General features: G+C 34.1%; 1 pseudogene; it reads left to right on the forward strand.

Annotated features, from left to right (window-relative positions):
* The first annotated feature begins 498 nt into the window (after positions 1-498).
* On the forward strand, positions 499-5772 carry LOC128225749 (cell adhesion molecule 2-like; annotated as a pseudogene).
* Positions 5773-8370: the final 2598 nt, after the last annotated feature.

Genomic DNA, 8370 nt, shown 5'->3' on the forward strand with positions numbered 1-8370 from the left:
TTACACGGAAATGATTTAAATGTTCATGCGGAAGTAGCAATTTTGTTTGAAGATGGCTCCCGAGACTTATCTTTAATATTGTACTTTCAGATAAGCTGACATTCGCATCAGTCTCATTACTGTTTCCTCTTGCTATTGTAAATGACAGTTTAAAGTAATCATGACGAATGACGTTGTTCACCAAAAGGGGTCCACACGTAAACGTGCCCGTGCAATAAGTATTAAGGAACCTTTTTATTAATCCGACATGAATGACTAAAACCGCCGAGTAAGGACCATTGTTTATTGCCAAACTGTCTCCCATGGAACTATATTGATTGCCATTGGTGTGTTTATACTTCGGGCTATACTCTGGTTGCATCCTTCTAGCAAGTGAAGTTATTGTTTCGTGTTTTTTCACTCGTACAGCGTCTGAGTCAAGTACAATTACCTATATTTGGCTCCTTTGACATGATGTAGATTATTGCTTTAATCAGTGGCGATTGCTCAAAGGTTAATATGTCGGACTTAGGGTCAATGGGAACCGAGGTTGAATCCTTTCTTAGAGTTTCACCTATGATTAGTACTGAAAATTGCACAATAACGTAATGAGTTTAATTAATAGGGTTCGTGCATGTTTAAAACCTATTCTGTATGTATAGATGACTTTGAAACTGTACTTTAATGTTCAGAGCGTAGGTTTTATTTTTATTTGTGGGACGCTAAAACAATCTGACATTTACTGTTGTCCACTTACAGTGTTGTCGTCGTCAACGTACCAGCTTTGGTGTATAACGACACCCCATCTCACATCACTGTGTACCGGGTAGCTCGCGCCATCCTCAGCTGTTCTGTCACAAACCTAGGGCCAAAACAGGTAAACTAAAGGATTTAAAGAGTATATATCTGCTGCTAAGTTATAGACCTAGGAACAGCACTGCTACGAACTATTACAAGATAAAATGGTGTACGGTATAATTATGTTTTAGCAAAAAATAAACATATTTGAAAAACACCCTGAAAAGTAACGACGTTTATTAGTTATCTCGTAACTTTTAATATACGAACTGCACACTCATTTTATTGTCACAGATTCCTTGAAATGTAGGGTCGAATGAGTTAATGACGCTTGAGAACATTTCTTTGCCAATTATACAAGAAACAAAATAAGCCCCAAATTGAAATTCATTCAAACCATGCTATTGACTGCTATTTTCAAACTTTGGATATACTTGTGCTCGAAGGATTCATCTTTGAACATTCATTCAGACCTAACCACTATTGCAAAAATGTTGTCTATGCCGAACTATTCCACTTTTCCATTCCTTGTTAGAATGATCGGTGAAAGTAAAACATGTAAAACTGATAAAAACTCGCGTCCAGGCGAAATCCTGACCCGATTGTTTTGGTAATCCTCCACTCCTCGTCATCTGTCTTCATCATGCTCATCCTATATGCAAACTCAATCTACTTACAAAACAAAGTAGTTAAGGCTTTGAAGCCTTATAAGTGCTGTTAATTATTGTCAACAACGAGAAAACCTAATACAGTCTTATATATGACCCTAAGCCAAAGTATTTCGTTTGTGTAGAATCACGAACTGATGTATTTATGAAGATACGCAAATGAAAATTGAAAACAGAAAGTCTCTATCCATTTTTCTCATTCCATCTGTTAACATCCACTTCCGCCTTTCAAGTGCCGGAAGGGAGATTATCTATTGATTCAATTTATTCTTTTCCTGTTCTGCTAGAAAATATATCCGCCCAATTAAATAGATTGTATTGTAGGCATACAGGAATAATTTTCGAAATAAAAGGTCATATAATTGATTGGAGAGATAGAGCATGCTTATACAATATGGTAGGAATGTAGGCTACTCTTTTATTCTAAAATGAATATTGAATGATTCCGAATTATTCATTCCAGGAGGTGTTGTGTTTACATGGCTCTGTTTTGAATTGATGACAACTGGTAGTACATACATGTACATTACTGTTGTACGGGGAGACAAACTAAAAATGGCATGTGCTTTATAAAGGAGATAACTCTTCAATCAGTATGGGAATCCATTTCTTAAACAAATAATATGTTTTATATTTAAATAATTTATGGTGAGTGCATCTTGCATATCTGACTCATGAAAGTCTTACACTATATAAACACGTCAGGTTATCGACAACTATTTATTACACGATGATTTACGGACTTCTATAGACAAATGCTGTAAGCCTGGTTTGAAGTTTATAGCAAAGCATTGATTAGGCGTCATTTTCAAATGGCGAACTGCTGAGGAACACAAGTGTTATAAAACACTAGATAATTCATACTCCGTTGTAACAGCATGAGCTAAAATGACACCGATATGTCATGTCTTCTTATTGAACAATAGTTTATCGTTGTATTGGCTATCAAAGATATGCACGAATTTACGTACAATTGTAGCTGAAATGGAAAAATGCGAGCTCCGACTTTGCACTTACATTCGGAGACATGGTTTCGTGGACGACCCGGATATAAGCGTGGTACACGTGCCCCATCAGGAGGAGTATACCCTTGTTATATCCAATGTGCAGCCGCACGACTCAGGGGTATACGAGTGTCAGATGTTCACAAAGGAGGACCTCAGAAGAAATGTGCTGCTCAATGTGTTAGGTAAGGTAATGTTCTCGTTTTAGTTTGCCTGAGATTTGTCATGTCTATGTTATCGTCTTGGAAACTCTTTAACAGTGACCATGCCCCGATTTCTCGAAACTTCTTAAGTCCCTTATAGCAGGATTAAGCTAATCTCACTATTTTTGGTTTACAATAAATTGCTTAATATTACTTTCTTTAAGAGTTTTTATACTTTGTATAGGAATTATCATTACGAAAATCACATTAAACCATTTTTCATTTATCAAGATTCAATTTAAGTATGTATTTTGGCTAATTGAAATAAGCTACTTAAGCCTGTTAAGCTTAAGAAGTTTCGAGAAATTGGGGCCATAGCTCAGACTCTTCACACAATTTATATTGAACGTATTACACATATAACCAATGCTAACGCACAGGTATGATTAGCACAGATCAAAGCTCTGGTTTATTATTTTACTCCGACGACGATTATGGAAATAGGGTAAGACTATGCCCAGTTTCAAGTGTTATATGTGTGTTGGTAAAGAAATTTTGCTGTACAAAGTATGACCTTATTCTCGTGAACAAGAAACCACATCGCTATTGACGAGTATGTGGTATGTCATAATGAACCATTTAAAAAGTATACTAAACATGGATTTTTTTTGCAGATTGAACTGCTCCAAGCTCAGAAGGTGCGTATACATACAGTAATTTATCAATGTTCAGCCCAGGATTGTCAAAGATGTAAAATAAAAGGCTTGTGTTCGGTGTAACCCTATTTGTTTAGACCCGATCCCAATTTTGTCTTGCAAGCAGACGATTTCTTCTGACCGTACCTTCTTCCTTCTTTGGGGTAAAATTTTGGTAGTTTTTCTTGCACGGAAATGAAGCGTAAATACAAGACAGCAACAGCTTAAGTGTAATGATCATATTAAGACACAGCTAAAACTGCAAAGATATCCCAAGTTACCGATCCTAAAATTAAAGATCATTGCTCTGTTTAACAAATATATACAAATTGTTTATAGCTTTCAATTGATGAACAACCTATAATAATGTCATATTTTTATTTGCTTAAACAATTATGATGCATATATTTTGTTAAAGCTATCAAAATCACGGGCAAAAGTTATGTAGAAAAAGGTGATCAAATTATATTGACATGTAATGCAACCGGGGAACTTTATCCGCCGGGAGATATTGACTCGTTTAAGATGGCAGTAAAATAAAACCTAACCAGTCCAAGGGTATCAGCATAGCGAAATGCCGGATTGTGGAAACAAAGACCATACATAGTCAGTTGGAGATAGATCATAGCAGTATGGATGACAGTGGGAACTACATCTGTAGAAGCTCCGAGTTAGCAATAACAGGCAAGAGTGTCATTGCTTTAAATGGTACGTATAATGTATGATTAACTCTCGTTTGACGTGCATGTTAGTAAGCATTTTTTTTCAAATTACAACTACTCTCCGAGTATTTACACTAAAATACATTTGTGCGTTAGTGCATGATGAAATATTCAAAAATCTTACTCAATAGTATATTATATAGATATTGAAAGACACTTGTGTGTAACGTCGAAATGTCAAATCATATCATATTTGGATTAAAAATGATGTACGAAAATGTCTTAACGAATGAATTTTATCAAAATTAAAATATGCATTGTTTTGAGTCATCATTTTTTTAAACATATATTTCATCGCACTTGCTTTAAAAACGTAAATAACACCAAACATCAATTGTAAATTCAACATTATTCATTGCCATAACATTTCTAACATCAGATGGGTACAACATTATGATGGAATGAAGATGTCATCTTTTCTATGAAGTTTAATGTGTCTGTGAATATTTTCAAATAAATCCAAAGAAGGCACAATGAAACCTATGAGGTATTAAAAAATGCGCATTTAGATGGCCCATTTCCCCAAAATGACCAGTACCAGAATGGCCAGGTACCCAAAGGCCAAGTCTGAAAACGTTTAATTATGGCTATTTTTGTGATTTTCTTATGTTGAATTCAACAAACATATAAAGATTATATAGTTCAAGGTTTGAACATGTATACCCGATGTATTTTTTTAAGTCTTTAAATTTCATTTTACTAATATACATCACTATTTTTTAAAAGATAAAGTTGAGAATACCTGCTCCATGGCTTGCATAAATTACACATTTTCTGACTGAGTCTTTTGGACCTGGCATGTATTGGTTCCCATACTTTTGACCGACACCGGTATGAAATAAAGCACATGAGCTTAACATTTTGAAAAAAGAAAGGTGTGAAAGATGTAATACATTTGGATAATTTCGCGAATTTTACCAGCAAGGCATAACTGTGTTCTTTGTGTCTTTTTCTAATGGTGATTTGATCGGAATATCAAACCTCGATCTCAAGATATGACTCAAGATACGCCTGATATAGGTATATTACATAGGTATTATTATATATTATATAGGTATTTTGTCCTGTAGTCTTTCAACGTTGTCAATCTACTCATCACAACCACCATGTTATTCAATCCCACTTTCACAATGTTTGGAAAATTACATTTTTATAAGTTACTAGGAGAATCATTTCTGATACATCAAATACTGAGATAAACTCAATTTTAAAATGACATTTTATCGATGTTTGGACAGCAAAAACCGTACGTTGTCTACAGAGGTTACTTTGTAGGGAATGGGGTAATAAATGACAACTGGGTGTAAATTAACTTAACATTTCAAACTATTGAAACATTGAACAAACGTGGAATAACTCCGCCTAAATCTACCAAGAAAAGCAATTGCATAAGCCTGTGCATCGACTTCAAAAATAAAAGAATCCGACTGTTCCGTAAGGGAATGGGTACACATGTATACTTTTACACATTTTGTGCAACTAACCACTAAAGAGGCAGACTCATATCCCCGCAAAGTTTGAAGTCAAGTGAAGTTTTCATTGGTTTTTCTTAAATCGTCTTATAAAAAGCCGCTTTAAATTGCGCACGCAAATTATTTGAAACGTTAAATTCACTGACCCGTTCAGGCGGTACACATCGGTGTTTACTTGGGTGAAAAGGTTGTTGCTAATTATTCATGCAATTAGAAGTAAACATTTGCCAAAAAATAGTTTAATGCATTGCTCCAGAGTCAGCCAAGAGGTCTAGAAAAAAGATATTGTAAGAGGATAACGGTAAGACCCTGTATACAGAAGTCTTGATAAGTATTCAATGTAGTTGAAAGCTCTGGAAATAGGACAAAAAACTTGCAGACCATTACCAACATTTGTTATTAAGAAGCGGAAAGGTTCAACAGGTTTTTATGCTACCCTTATATTGATAGTTTGTGTATATATATTTAAATACAAGAAAGGTTAGTGAGGAGTTATGCATGAACATGAACTCTTAATTGTAATATATCATACATTTATGCAATGTATCTTTGTGTCTAGTGATGTAATGTGTCTCTCATTTGTTAGTGATAGGCTTTCGAGTGTTTCGACACTGTCACATTTTAAAATATGGCTAGTGTGTTTTCAATGGAGAGTATAAGCATAACAGAGGGGGTGGGGGGACTATCTACTTGTGAAACGTTTGATCTGGTCATTCTGTCCGAAAAAAATGCCCGCCCACCAATGGGGTTAAACTATCCGCCCGTTCAACTTTTGATGGGGTTACTTTGTCTGGAAGGATTTTGTCCATAAAAATCTTCGTGTCAAGTTATCTTGCTTTCTATACAATCGCCTTAAACAAAGTAATGTGCAATATATCGATGTTGTATTTCTTTTTTCGATATGATGCGAGATAAGAGTTACATTAAGTCATATTTGAAAGGCATTATCATTGCATTTATTGAATTTTGGCCAATTAACATTTTAACAACAGCTAATGCACTTAAGAAATCAGTTTTATTTTAATGACTTTCAGGTTTTTTTAGTTTTTAGCTTGTTTTTGTTTGTGTTAGATTAGATTTTTTTGACGCCAATGATTATGTGCTGTTTAGGTTTTTTTTGGTCATGTTTGTTTTTATAACATTTGTTATTTAATTACTGTTTCATTTTTACATTTTCCATATAAGTTTAATGATAAAAATCGTAATTTTCAAAAGTTGCTTTCAAAATTAAGGAACCGTAAAATCTGTGTTATCTTATATCGTATCTTTTTTCCGTTTGTATATCTGGTTGTGATTTCAAAAGTATACGTATGTCGTATAGCAAGGACTTGACTTTAAAGCTATCGGATTGGATTTATGTTATGACTGTCTAATCTGAATAAAGGATTTCAATCAAAAACGTATTTGCTCCATTTAGATCAAATTATGATGATCCAGAAAGTTTTTCAATGTTAGAAGCAATTTTGTGTCATACAGATGGCATGAAAAACATAATACATAAATGCATTTTATAAGTATCTTAAGCTCGATGTCCATGAAAATTATTAACGATACATAATATACATTAGCATTCTACCAACAGTAAGATCAATAACGGAAGTTGAGGTACCAAATTAGAGAACAATTTCCTTCAAGAAAATGACCACATTCAATGATTACACATATCATTATTTCAGGTTCAACTCGTGCATGACATATGTTATCGTATCATAGAGGTTTGAAGAATGAAGCATATTCTAAGTCACAGACCGACCGTGTTTGACCATACTAAATGTTAATTATGTAGACAAAGCCTGGTCGCAACACCGATCGAATAGCCTTCCGATTAATGGTGAATCTTATATACCCCGTTCAAACCGTACATTACATATTGTAATAGTATGGTTTGTCATTTGTCAGAAATGCATGTCCGAAATTTATGTAACTCATATATCAATATACCTGTTTGAAGAAAGTAGATGGAATTTCCACTGCTGCATCACATTATTATAATCCTTAGTAATTGTATAAAATGTCTAGCAAATGCTTTCTCCATAACTCTACCAGATTAACTCGTAGTTTTGAGTGCCAGCATTGAGTCAACGCTGTGCACTTTTCAAACTTGTCCACCATTTGCATTTTGTAGGTTACAGCGTAGTAAATTATTCAAATCAGTAAATCGAGTCATTTTTTAACATTTAAATGTGATGTTATATTGTATTTATGTATGATTTATTGTATTGTTTTAAATTCATATTAGTATGTTGTGTGTTATTTAAGGTATCACCCCAGATCTCTAAAGCTGGGGAGCACTATTTTACTATTGTTCTTGCGGAATGCTGGTGTAATGCTGGGCTCACTTATCTTATAAGCATCACTGTTTTACTTCAAAGAAGTTAATGCTGCATTGTATTGTTAAAGAGTATATGTTAATTTCTCTACTTCAAGACCTTATATTCACCTTTTAAGTGAATATTATATTATTTATGTTTCATACAAAATATGATCCGCATTACTCAGCCAGCGTTGCTGGTGAAAATACCCAATTCTGATTGGTTGCCAGCAACGCCAGCATCAGCAACCACTATATAAGGCGATGAATTTTTGCGATGGAGTTAGTTGTCAGTAGTCACTCGTCTGTAGTCAGTCATCAGAGTAACCTACACTTAACTAAACCAGCCATGAAAAAGAGCTTTGCTGGTAATTTCTACATTATATATAATCTAACTACATTTAATACCTTAATTAACTACATATATACCTACAAAAATACTACTAGCATACTTAAACAATTAAAATACAAAACTGACTACTGGTTCCATTGCTGACTCATGTAATAAGTAATTGACTAGAGAACGTTAATAGATTAATAGAAATCCTGAACAATCTTGAGTTTCAATCTTGAATGAT

This window comes from Mya arenaria, chromosome 3, assembly GCF_026914265.1.
Source record: "Mya arenaria isolate MELC-2E11 chromosome 3, ASM2691426v1".
In the NCBI taxonomy this organism is placed as follows: Eukaryota; Metazoa; Mollusca; class Bivalvia; order Myida; family Myidae; genus Mya; species Mya arenaria.